This window comes from Ovis canadensis, chromosome 20 (assembly GCF_042477335.2).
Source record: "Ovis canadensis isolate MfBH-ARS-UI-01 breed Bighorn chromosome 20, ARS-UI_OviCan_v2, whole genome shotgun sequence".
NCBI classification, from domain to species: domain Eukaryota; kingdom Metazoa; phylum Chordata; class Mammalia; order Artiodactyla; family Bovidae; genus Ovis; species Ovis canadensis.
In genome coordinates, this window is record NC_091264.1 from 8,859,642 (window position 1) to 8,872,712 (window position 13,071).

The following is a 13,071-nucleotide window of genomic DNA, read 5'->3' on the forward strand; positions in this document are numbered from 1 at the left end:
TGGATGTGTGCGGAACCCCACGTGCTTCCTCTCGAGTGGAGACGGGTATGTCGGGGAACTTCTTAAGTTGCAGCAAGGGTGTGAAGGACCATTTGGAAGTTCCAGTGGTTAGATGTGATTAGCCTCGAGAAGCCTCAACAGAAATGGGCCTCATCTCGCCTGGAGGGCAAAACCTCCTGGATTTTCTCGAGTTGTGGCAGGTGCTCTCGACTTACCACGGGGACCTCAGGGACCCGCTCTGGTGGCCTCAGGAAAGGCCAGTCCTAATGCGAGTTCCTCGGGGGACTCTCGGGATTCCTCTCCCGTCGATGTCGGGGCCTAAGACTTGTGTGAAGTCGGGGCAGGAACCTGAGGATTCCTCTCCAGTGCTGACATGGATCTTGGGGTACTTCTGGAGTCTCCCCAGGGGAGTCAGTCCTCGTTTCGAATGCGGGCATGCACTTGCGCTTTCCTCCAGAGCGGTAGCAGCAGTGTCACGCAGTCCGCCGCGCGGATCAAAGGATCTATGGTTTTCCCTCGAGTTTTTCCCACGAGGCTTTTCCACGAGGCTTTCCCACAGGGCTGTCCCACGTGCACACGTGGTGGGAGTCGATCCTCGGCTTGAACGTCAAGGCAGTGCAGCGAAAACAGGTTCCTCTGGAATGGACTGACACATCTGGGGGTCTCTTGGAATGGTGGCACGACCCTGGAGTTCCTCTCGCCTTTCCTGTTTAGAGCGCCTCCTCTTGAGATGCGACGGGAACGCCGGGGATTCTTTCCCTACTAAACAGGGAAAGGATCCCTCATCTCGAGCTAAGAGGCGGAAACGGGGCTCCCCTGTACGAGTGCGGGACCCCACGTGCCTCCTCTCTAGTGGAGACGGGTATGTCGCGGAACTGCTTGAGTTGCAGCAAGTGTTTGAAGGACCCTTTGGAAATTCCAGTTGGTAGATGTGATTAGCCTCGAGAAGCCTCAGCGGAAATGGGCCTCATCTCGCCTGGAGGGCAAAACCTCCTTGATTTTCTCGAGTTGCGGAAGGTGCTCTCGACTTACGACGCGGACCTCAGGGACCCGCTCTGCAGGCCTCAGGAACGGCCAGTCCGCATGCGAGTTCGTCGAGGCCTCTCGGGATTCCTCTCCCGTTGATGCCGGGGCCTAAGACCTTGTGTGGAGTAGGGGCCGGAACCTGAGGATTCCTCTCCAGTGCTGACATGGATCTTGGGGTACTTCTGGAGCCTCCCCAGGGGAGTCAGTCCTGGTCTCGAATGCGGGCATGCACTTGCGCTATCCTCCAGAGCGGTAGCAGCAGTGTCACGCAGTCCTCCGCATGAATCAAAGGATCTATGCTTTTCCCTCGAGTCTTTCCCACGAGGCTTTCCCACGAGGCTTTCTCACAGGGCTGTCCCACGTGCACACGTGGTGGGAGTCGATCCCCGGCTTGAACGTCAAGGCAGTACAGGGAAAACAGGTTCCTCTGGAATGGACTGACACATCTGGGGTATCTTGGAATGGTGGCATGACCCTGGAGTTCCTCTCGCCTTTCCTGTGGAGAGCGCCTCCTCTTGAGATGCGACGGGAACGCCGGGAATTCTTTCCCTACGAAACAGGGAAAGGATCCCTCATCTCGAGCTAGGAGGCGGAAACCGGTCTCCCCTGGATGTGTGCGGGACCCTCGTGCTTCCTCTCGAGTGGAGACGGGTATGTCGGGGAACTTCTGGACTTGCAGCAAGGGTGTGAAGGACCGTTTGGAAGTTCCAGTGGTTAGATGTCATTAGCCTCGAGAAGCCTCACCGGAAATGGGCCTCATCTCGCCTGGAGGGCAAAACCTCCTAGATTTTCTCGAGTTGCGGCAGGTGCTCTCGACTTACGACGGGGACCTCAGGGACCCGCTCTGGTGGCCTCAGGAAAGGCCAGTCCCCATGCCAGTTCCTCGGGGGCCTCTCGGGATTCCTCTCCCGTCGATGCCGGGTCCTAAGACCTTGTGTGGAGTCGGGGCCGGAACCTGAGGATTCCTCTCCAGTGCTGACATGGATCTTGGGGTACTTCTGGAGTCTCCCCAGGGGAGTCAGTCCTCGTTTCGAATGCGGGCATGCACTTGCGCTTTCCTCCAGAGCGGTAGCAGCAGTGTCACGCAGTCCGCCGCGCGGATCAAAGGATCTATGGTTTTCCCTCGAGTCTTTCCCACGAGGCTTTCCCACGAGGCTTTCCCACAGGGCTGTCCCACGTGCACACGTGGTGGGAGTCGATCCTCGGCTTGAACGTCAAGGCAGTGCAGGGAAAACAGGTTCCTCTGGAATGGACTGACACATCTGGGGGTCTCTTGGAATGATGGCACGACCCTGGAGTTCCTCTCGCCTTTCCTGTGGAGAGCGCCTCCTCTTGAGATGCGACGGGAACGCCGGGGATTCTTTCCCTACGAAACAGGGAAAGGATCCCTCATCTCGAGCTAGGAGGCGGAAACGGGGCTCCCCTGGATGTGTGCAGGACCCCACGTTCTTCCTCTCGAGTGGAGACGGGTATGTCGGGGAACTTCTTGAGTTGCAGCAAGTGTGTGAAGGACCCTTTGGAAGTTCCAGTGGTTAGATGTTATTAGCCTCAAGAAGCCTCAGCGGAAATGGGCCTCATCTCGCCTGGAGGGCAAAACCTCCTGGATTTTCTCGAGTTGCGGCAGGTACTCTCAACTTACGACGGGGACCTCAGGGACTCGCTCTGGTGGCCTCAGGAAAGGCCAGTCCCCATGCGAGTTCCTCGGGGGCCTCTCGGGATTCCTCTCCCGTCGATGCCGGGGACTAAGACCTTGTGTGGAGTCGGGGCCGGAACCTGAGGATTCCTCTCCAGTGCTGACATGGATCTAGGGGTACTTCTGGAGTCTCCCCAGGGGAGTCAGTCCTCGTCTCGAATGCGGGCATGCACTTGCGCTTTCCTCCAGAGCAGTAGCAGCAGTGTCACGCAGTCCGAGGCGTGGATCAAAGGATCTATGGTTTTCCCTCGAGTCTTTCCCACGAGGCTTTCCCACGAGGCTTTCCCACAGGGCTGTCACACGTGCACACGTGGTGGGAGTCGATCCTCGGCTTGAACGTCAAGGCAGTGCAGGGAAAACAGGTTCCTCTGGAATGGACTGACACATCTGGGGGACTCTTGGAATGGTGCCACGACCCTGGAGTTCCTCTCCCCTTTCCTGTGGAGAGCGCCTCCTCTTGAGATGCGACGGGAACGCCGGGAATTCTTTCCCTACTAAACAGGGAAAGGATCCCTCATCTCGAGCTAGGAGGCGGAAACGGGGCTCCCCTGGATGTGTGCGGGACCCCACGTGCTTCCTCTCGAGTGGAGACGGGTATGTCGGGGAACTTCTTGAGTTGCAGCAAGGGTGTGAAGGACCCTTTGGAAGTTCCAGTGGTTAGATGTGATTAGCCTCGAGAAGCCTCAGCGGAAATGGGCCTCATGTCGCCTGGAGGGCAAAACCTCCTGGATTTTCTCGAGTTGCGGCAGGTGCTCTCGACAAACGAGGGGGACCTCAGGGACCGCTCTGATGGCCTCAGGAAAGGCCAGTCCCCATGCGAGTTCCTCGGGGGCCTCTCGGGATTCCTCTCCCGTCGATGCCGGGGCCTAAGACCTTGTGTGGAGTCGGGGCCGGAACCTGAGGATTCCTCTCCAGTGCTGACATGGATCTTGGGGTACTTCTGGAGTCTCCCCAGGGGAGTCAGTCCTTGTCTCGAATGCGGGCATGCACTTGCGCTTCCCTCCAGTGCGGTAGGATCAGTGTCACGCAGTCTACAGCGTGGATCAAAGGATCTATAGTTTTCCCTCGAGTCTTTCCCACGAGGCTTTCCCACGAGGCGTTCCCCCAGGGATGTCCCACGTGCACACGTGGTGGGAGTCGATCCTCGGCTTGAACGTCAAGGCAGTGCAGGGAAAACAGGTTCCTCTGGAATGGACTGACACATCTGGGGGACTCTTGGAATGGTGGCACGACCCTGGAGTTTCTCTCGCCTTTCCTGTGGAGAGGGCCTCCTCTTGAGATGCGACGGGAATGCCGGGAATTCTTTCCCTACGAAACAGGGATAGGATCCCTCATCTCGAACTAGGAGGCGGAAACGGGGCTCCCCTGGATGTGTGCGGCACCCCACGTGCTTCCTCTCGAGTGGAGACGGGTATGTCGGGGAACGTCTGGACTTGCAGCAAGGGTGTGAAGGACCCTTTGGAAGTTCCAGTGGTTAGATGTGATTAGCCTCGAGAAGCCTCAGCGGAAATGGGCCTCATCTCGCCTGGAGGGCAAAACCTCCTGGATTTTCTCGAGTTGCGGCAGGTGCGCTTGACTTACGACGAGGACCTCAGGGACCCGCTCTGGAGTCCTCAGGAAAGGCCAGTCCCAATCCGAGTTCCTCGGGGGCCTCTCGGGATTCCGCTCCCATCGATTCCGGGGCCTAAGACCTTGTGTGGAGTCGGGGCCAGAACCTGAGGATTCCTCTCCAGTGCTGACATGGATCTTGGGGTTCTTCTGGAGTCTCCCCAGGGGAGTCAGTCCTCGTCTCGAATGCGGGCATGCACTTGCGCTTTCCTCCAGAGCGGTAGCAGCAGTGTCACGCAGTCCGCCGCGTGGATCAAAGGATCTATGGTTTTCCCTCGAGTCTTTCCCACGAGGCTTTCCCACGAGGCTTTCCCACAGGGCTGTCCCACGTGCACACGTGGTGGGAGTCGATCCTCGGCTTGAACGTCAAGGCAGTGCAGGGAAAACAGGTTCCTCTGGAATGGACTGACACATCTGGGGGACTCTTGGAATGGTGGCACGACCCTGGAGTTCCTCTCGCCTTTCCTGTGGAGAGCGCCTCCTCTTGAGATGCGACGGGAACGCCGGGAATTCTTTCCCTACGAAACAGGGAAAGGATCCCTCATCTCGAGCTAGGAGGCGGAAACGGGGCTCCCCTGGATGTGTGCGGGACCCCACGTGCTTCCTCTAGAGTGGAGACGGGTATGTCGCGGAACTGCTTGAGTTGCAGCAAGGGTGTGAAGGACCCTTTGGAAGTTCCAGTGGTTAGATGTGATTGGCCTCGAGAATCCTCAGCGGAAATGGCCTCATCTCGCCTGAAGGGCAAAACTTCCTTGATTTTCTCGAGTTGTGGCAGGTGCTCTCGACTTACGACTGGGACCTCAGGGCCCCGCTCTGGTGGCCTCAGGAAAGGCCAGTCCCCATGTGAGTTCCTCGGGGGCCTCTCGGGATTCCTCTCCCTTCGATGCCGGGTCCTAAGACCTTGTGTGGGGTCGAGGCCGGAAACTGAGGATTCCTTTCAGTGCTGACATGGATCTTGGGGTACTTCTGGAGTCTCCCCAGGGGAGTCAGTCCTCGTCTCGAATGCGGGCATGCACTTGTGCTTTCCTCCAGAGCGGTAGCAGCAGTGTCACGCAGTCCGCCGCGTGGATCAAAGGATCTATGGTTTTCCCTCGAATCTTTCCCACGAGGCTTTCCCACGAGGCTTTCCCACAGGGCTGTCCCACGTGCACACGTGGTGAGAGTCGATCCTCGGCTTGAACGTCAAGGCAGTGCAGGGAAAACAGGTTCCTCTGGAATGGACTGACACATCTGGGGGACTCTTGGAATGGTGGCACGACCCTGGAGTTCCTCTCGCCATTCCTGTGGAGAGCGCCTCCTCTTGAGTTGCGACGGGAAAGCCGGGAATTCTTTCCCTACGAAACAGGGAAAGGATCCCTCATCTCGAGCTAGGAGGCGGAAACGGGGCTCCCCTGGATGTGTGCGGGACCCTCGTGCTTCCTCTCGAGTGGAGACGGGTATGTCGGGGAACTTCTTGAGTTGCAGCAAGGGTGTGAAGGACCCTTTAGAAGTTCCAGTGGTTAGAGGTGATTAGCCTCGAGAAGGCTCAGCGGAAATGGGTCTCATCTCGCCTGAAGTGCAAAACCTCCTGGATTTTCTCGAGTTGCGGCAGGTGCTCTCGACTTACGACGGGGACCTCAGGGACCCGCTCTGGTGGCCTCAGGAAAGGCCAGTCCCCATGCGAGTTCCTCGGGGGCATCTCGGGATTCCTCTCCCGTCGATGCCGGGGCCTAAGACCTTGTGTGGAGTCGGGGCCGGAACCTGAGGTTTCCTCTCCAGTGGTGACATGGATCTTGGGGTACTTCTGGAGTCTCCCCAGGGGAGTCAGTCCTCGTCTCGAATGCGGGCATGCACTTGCGCTTTCCTCCAGAGCGGTAGCAGCAGTGTCACGCAGTCCGCCGCGTGGATCAAAGGATCTATGGTTTTCCCTCGAGTCTTTCCCACGAGGCTATCCCACAGGGCTGTCCCACGTGCACACGGGGTCGGACTCGATCCTCGGCTTGAACGTCAAGGCAGTGCAGGGAAAACAGGTTCCTCTGGAATGGACTGACACATCTAGGGGACTCTTGGAATGGTGGCACGACCCTGGAGTTCCTTTCGCCTTTCCTGTGGAGAGCGCCTCCTCTTGAGATGCGACGGGAACGCCGGGAATTCTTTCCCTAAGAAACAGGAAAGGATCACTATGAAACAGGGAAAGGATACCTCATCTCGAGCTAGGAGGCAGAAACGGGGCTCCCCTGGATGTGTGGGGGACCCCACGTGCTTCGTCTCGAGTGGAGACGGGTATGTCGCGGAACTGCTTGAGTTGCAGCAAGGGTGTGAAGGACCCTTTGGAAGTTCCAGTGGTTAGATATGATTGGCCTCGAGAATCCTCAGCGGAAGTTGGCCTCATCTCGCCTGGAGGGCAAAACCTCCTGGATTTTCTCGAGTTGCGGCAGGTGCTCTCGACTTACGACGGGGACCTCAGGGACCCGCTCTGGTGGCCTCAGGAAAGGCCAGTCCATATGCGAGTTCCTCGGGGGCCTCTCGGGATTCCTCTCCCGTCGATGCTGGGGCCTAAGACCTTGTGTGGAGTCGGGGCCGGAACCTGAGGATTCCTCTCCAGTGCTGACATGGATCTTGGGGTACTTCTGGAGTCTCCCCAGGGGAGTCAGTCCTCGTCTCGAATGCGGGCATGCACTTGCGCTTTCCTCCAGAGCGGTAGCAGCAGTGTCACGCAGTCCGCCGCGTGGATCAAAGGATCTATGGATTTCCCTCGAGTCTTTCCCACGAGGCTTTCCCACGGGGCTTTCCCACAGGGCTGTCCCACGTGCACACGTGGTGGGAGTCGATCCTCGGTTTGAACGTCAAGGCAGTGCAGGGAAAACAGGTTCCTCTGGAATGGACTGACACATCTGGGGGACTCTTGGAATGGTGGCACGACCCTGGAGTTCCTCTCGCCTTTCCTGTGGAGAGCGCCTCCTCTTGAGATGTGACGGGAACGCCGGGAATTCTTTCCCTACGAAACAGGGAAAGGATCCCTCATCTCGAGCTAGGAGGCGGAAACGGGGCTCCCCTGGATGTGTGAGGGACCCCACGTGCTTCCTCTCCAGTGGAGACGGGTATGTCGGGGAACTTCTTGAGTTGCAGCAAGGGTGTGAAGGACCCTTTGGAAGTTCCAGTGGTTAGACGTGATTGGCCTCGAGAAGACTCAGCGGAAATGGGCCTCATCTCGCCTGGAGAGCAAAACCTCCTGGATTTTCTCGAGTTGCGGCAGGTGCTCTCGACTTACGACGAGGACCTCAGGGACCCGCTCTGGTGGCCTCAGGAAAGACCAGTCCCCATGCGAGTTCCTCGGGTGCCTCTCGGGATTCCTCTCCCGTCGATGCCGGGGCCTAAGACCTTGTGTTGGGTCGGGGCCGGAACCTGAGGATTCCTCTCCAGTGCTGACATGGATCTTGGGGTACTTCTGGAGTCTCCCCAGGGGAGTCAGTCCTCGTCTCGAATGCGGGCATGCACTTGCGCTTTCCTCCAGAGCGGTAGCAGCAGTGTCACGCAGTCCGCCGCGTGGATAAAAGGATCTATGGTTTTCCCTCAAGTCTTTCCAACGAGGCTTTCCCACGAGGCTTTCCCACAGGGCTGTCCCACGTGCACACGTGGTGGGAGTCGATCCTCGGCTTGAACGTCAATGCAGTGCAGGGAAAACAGGTTCCTCTGGAATGGACTGACACATCTGGGGGACTCTTGGAATGGTGTCACGACCCTGGAGTTCCTCTCGCCTTTCCTGTGGAGAGCGCCTCCTCTTGAGATGCGACGGGAACGCCGGGAATTCTTTCCCTACGAAACAGGGAAAGGATCCCTCATCTCGAGCTAGGAGGCGGAAACGGGGCTCCCCTGGATGTGTGCGGGACCCCACGTGCTTCCTCTCGAGTGCAGACGGGTATGTCGGGGAAATTCTTGAGTTGGAGCAATGGTGTGAAGGACCCTTTGGAAGTTCCAGTGGTTAGATGTGATTGGCCTCGAGAAGCCTCAGCGGAAATGGGCCTCATCTCGCCTGGAGGGCAAAACCTCCTGGATTTTCTCGAGTTGCGGCAGGTGCTCTCGACTTACGACGGGGACCTCAGGGACCCGCTCTGGTGGCCTCAGGAAAGGCCAGTCCCCATGCGAGTTCCTCGGGGGCCTCTCGAGATTCCTCTCCCGTCGATGCCGGGGCATAAGACCTTGTGTGGAGTCGGGGCCGGAACCTGAGGATTCCTCTCCAGTGCTGACATGGATCTTGGGGTACTTCTGGAGTCTCCCCAGGGGAGTCAGTCCTCGTCTCGAATGCGGGCATGCACTTGCGCTTTCCTCCAGAGCGGTAGCAGCAGTGTCACGCAGTCCGCCGCGTGGATCAAAGGATCTATGGTTTTCCCTCGAGTCTTTCCCACGAGGCTTTGCCACGAGGCTTTCCCACAGGGCTGTCCCACGTGCACACGTGGTGGGAGTCGATCCTCGGCTTGAACGTCAAGGCAGTGCAGGGAAAACAGGTTCCTCTGGAATGGACTGACACATCTGGGGGACTCTTGGAATGGTGTCACGACCCTGGAGTTCCTCTCGCCTTTCCTGTGGAGAGCGCCTCCTCTTGAGATGCGACGGGAACGCCGGGAATTCTTTCCCTACGAAACAGGGAAAGGATCCCTCATCTCGAGCTAGGAGGCGGAAACGGAGCACCCCTGGATGTGTGCGGGACCCCACGTGCTTCCTCTCGAGTGGAGACGGGTATGTCGGGGAACTTCTTGAGTTGCAGCAATGGTGTGAAGGACCCTTTGGAAGTTCCAGTGGTTAGATGTGATTGGCCTCGAGAAGCCTCAGCGGAAATGGGCCTCATCTCGCCTGGAGGGCAAAACCTCCTGGATTTTCTCGAGTTGCGGCAGGTGCTCTCGACTTACGACGGGGACCTCAGGGACCCGCTCTGGTGGCCTCAGGAAAGGTCAGTCCCCATGCGAGTTCCTCGGGGGCCTCTCGGGATTCCTCTCCCGTCGATGCCGGGGCCTAAGACCTTGTGTGGAGTCGGGGCCGGAACCTGAGGATTCCTCTCCAGTGCTGACATGGATCTTGGGGTACTTCTGGAGTCTCCCCAGGGGAGTCAGTCCTTGTCTCGAATGCGGGCATGCACTTGCGCTTTCCTCCAGAGCGGTAGCAGCAGTGTCACGCAGTCCGCCGCGTGGATCAAAGGATCTATGGTTTTCCCTCGAGTCTTTCCCACGAGGCTTTCCCACGAGGCTTTCCCACAGGGCTGTCCCACGTGCACACGTGGTGGGAGTCGATCCTCGGCTTGAACGTCAAGGCAGTGCAGGGAAAACAGGTTCCTCTGGAATGGACTGACACATCTGGGGGACTCTTGGAATGGTGTCACGACCCTGGAGTTCCTCTCGCCTTTCCTGTGGAGAGCGCCTCCTCTTGAGATGCGACGGGAACGCCGGGAATTCTTTCCCTACGAAACAGGGAAAGGATCCCTCATCTCGAGCTAGGAGGCGAAAACGGGGCTCCCCTGGATGTGTGCGGGACCCACGTGCTTCCTCTCGAGTGGAGACGGGTATATCGGGGAACTTCTTGAGTTGCAGCAAGGCTGTGAAGGACCCTTTGGAAGTTCCAGTGTTTAGACGTGATTGGCCTCGAGAAGCCTCAGCGGAAATGGGCCTCATCTCGCCTGGAGGGCAAAACCTCCTGGATTTTCTCGAGTTGCGGCAGGTGCTCTCGACTTACGACGGGGACCTCAGCGACCCGCTCTGGTGGCCTCAGGAAAGGCCAGTCCCCATGCGAGTTCCTTGGGGGCGTCTCGGGATTCCTCTCCCGTCGATGCCGGGGCCTAAGACCTTGTGTGGAGTCGGGGCCGGAACCTGAGGATTCCTCTCCAGTGCTGACATGGATCTTGGGGTACTTCTGGAGTCTCCCCAGGGGAGTCAGTCCTCGTCTCGAATGCGGGCATGCACTTGCGCTTTCCTCCAGAGCGGTAGCAGCAGTGTCACGCAGTCCGCATCGTGGATCAAAGGATCTATGGTTTTCCCTCGAGTCTTTCCCACGAGGCTTTCACACAGGGCTGTCCCACGTGCACACGTGGTGGGAGTCGAACCTCGGCTTGAACGTCAAGGCAGTGCAGGGAAAACAGGTTCCTCTGGAATGGACTGACAAATCTGGGGGACTCTTGGAATGGTGGCACGACCCTGGAGTTCCTCTCGCCTTTCCTGTGTAAAGCGCCTCCTCTTGAGATGCGACGGGAACGCCGGGAATTCTTTCCCTACGAAACAGGGAAAGGATCCCTCATCTCGAGCTAGGAGGCGGAAACGGGGTTCCCCTGGATGTGTGCGGGACCCCACGTGCTTCCTCTCGAGTGGAGACGGGTATGTCGGGGAACTTCTTGAGTTGCAGCAATGGTGTGAAGGACCCTTTGGAAGTTCCAGTGGTTAGATGTGATTGGCCTCGAGAAGCCTCAGCGGAAATGGGCCTCATCTCGCCTGGAGGGCAAAACCTCCTGGATTTTCTCGAGTTGCGGCAGGTGCTCTCGACTTACGACGGGGACCTCAGGGACCCGCTCTGGTGGCCTCAGGAAAGGCCAGTCCCCATGCGAGTTCCTCGGGGGCCTCTGGGGATTCCTCTCCCGTCGATGCCAGGGACTAAGTCCTTGTGTGGAGTCGGGGCCGGAACCTGAGGATTCCTCTCCAGTGCTGACATGTATCTTGGGGTATTTCTGGAGTCTCCCCAGGGGAGTCAGTCCTCGTCTCGAATGGGGGCATGCACTTGCGCTTTCCTCCAGAGCGGTAGCAGCAGTGTCACGCAGTTCGCCGCATGGATCAAAGGATCTATGGTTTTCCCTCGAGTCTTTCCCACGAGGCTTTCCCACGAGGCTTTCCCACAGGGCTGTCCCACGTGCACACGTGGTGGGAGTCGATCGTCGGCTTGAACGTCAAGGCAGTGCAGGGAAAACAGGTTCCTCTGGAATGGACTGACACATCTGGGGGACTCTTGGAATGGTGGCATGACCCTGGAGTTCCTCTCGCCTTTCCTGTGGAGAGCGCCTCCTCTTGAGATGCGACGGGAACGCCGGGATTCTTCCCTACGAAACAGGGAAAGGATCCCTCATCTCGAGCTAGGAGGCGGAAACGGGGCTCCCCTGGATGTGTGCGGGACGACACGTGCTTCCTCTGGAGTGGAGATGGGTATGTCGGGGAACTTCTTGAGTTGCAGCAAGGGTGTGAAGGACCCTTTAGAAGTTCCAGTGGTTAGAGGTGATTAGCCTCGAGAAGGCTCAGCGGAAATGGGTCTCATCTCGCCTGAAGTGCAAAACCTCCTGGATTTTCTCGAGTTGCGGCAGGTGCTCTCGACTTACGACGGGGACCTCAGGGACCCGCTCTGGTGGCCTCAGGAAAGGCCAGTCCCCATGCGAGTTCCTCGGGGGCATCTCGGGATTCCTCTCCCGTCGATGCCGGGGCCTAAGACCTTGTGTGGAGTCGGGGCCGGAACCTGAGGTTTCCTCTCCAGTGGTGACATGGATCTTGGGGTACTTCTGGAGTCTCCCCAGGGGAGTCAGTCCTCGTCTCGAATGCGGGCATGCACTTGCGCTTTCCTCCAGAGCGGTAGCAGCAGTGTCACGCAGTCCGCCGCGTGGATCAAAGGATCTATGGTTTTCCCTCGAGTCTTTCCCACGAGGCTATCCCACAGGGCTGTCCCACGTGCACACGGGGTCGGACTCGATCCTCGGCTTGAACGTCAAGGCAGTGCAGGGAAAACAGGTTCCTCTGGAATGGACTGACACATCTAGGGGACTCTTGGAATGGTGGCACGACCCTGGAGTTCCTTTCGCCTTTCCTGTGGAGAGCGCCTCCTCTTGAGATGCGACGGGAACGCCGGGAATTCTTTCCCTAAGAAACAGGAAAGGATCACTATGAAACAGGGAAAGGATACCTCATCTCGAGCTAGGAGGCAGAAACGGGGCTCCCCTGGATGTGTGGGGGACCCCACGTGCTTCGTCTCGAGTGGAGACGGGTATGTCGCGGAACTGCTTGAGTTGCAGCAAGGGTGTGAAGGACCCTTTGGAAGTTCCAGTGGTTAGATATGATTGGCCTCGAGAATCCTCAGCGGAAGTTGGCCTCATCTCGCCTGGAGGGCAAAACCTCCTGGATTTTCTCGAGTTGCGGCAGGTGCTCTCGACTTACGACGGGGACCTCAGGGACCCGCTCTGGTGGCCTCAGGAAAGGCCAGTCCATATGCGAGTTCCTCGGGGGCCTCTCGGGATTCCTCTCCCGTCGATGCTGGGGCCTAAGACCTTGTGTGGAGTCGGGGCCGGAACCTGAGGATTCCTCTCCAGTGCTGACATGGATCTTGGGGTACTTCTGGAGTCTCCCCAGGGGAGTCAGTCCTCGTCTCGAATGCGGGCATGCACTTGCGCTTTCCTCCAGAGCGGTAGCAGCAGTGTCACGCAGTCCGCCGCGTGGATCAAAGGATCTATGGATTTCCCTCGAGTCTTTCCCACGAGGCTTTCCCACGGGGCTTTCCCACAGGGCTGTCCCACGTGCACACGTGGTGGGAGTCGATCCTCGGCTTGAACGTCAAGGCAGTGCAGGGAAAACAGGTTCCTCTGGAATGGACTGACACATCTGGGGGACTCTTGGAATGGTGGCACGACCCTGGAGTTCCTCTCGCCTTTCCTGTGGAGAGCGCCTCCTCTTGAGATGTGACGGGAACGCCGGGAATTCTTTCCCTACGAAACAGGGAAAGGATCCCTCATCTCGAGCTAGGAGGCGGAAACG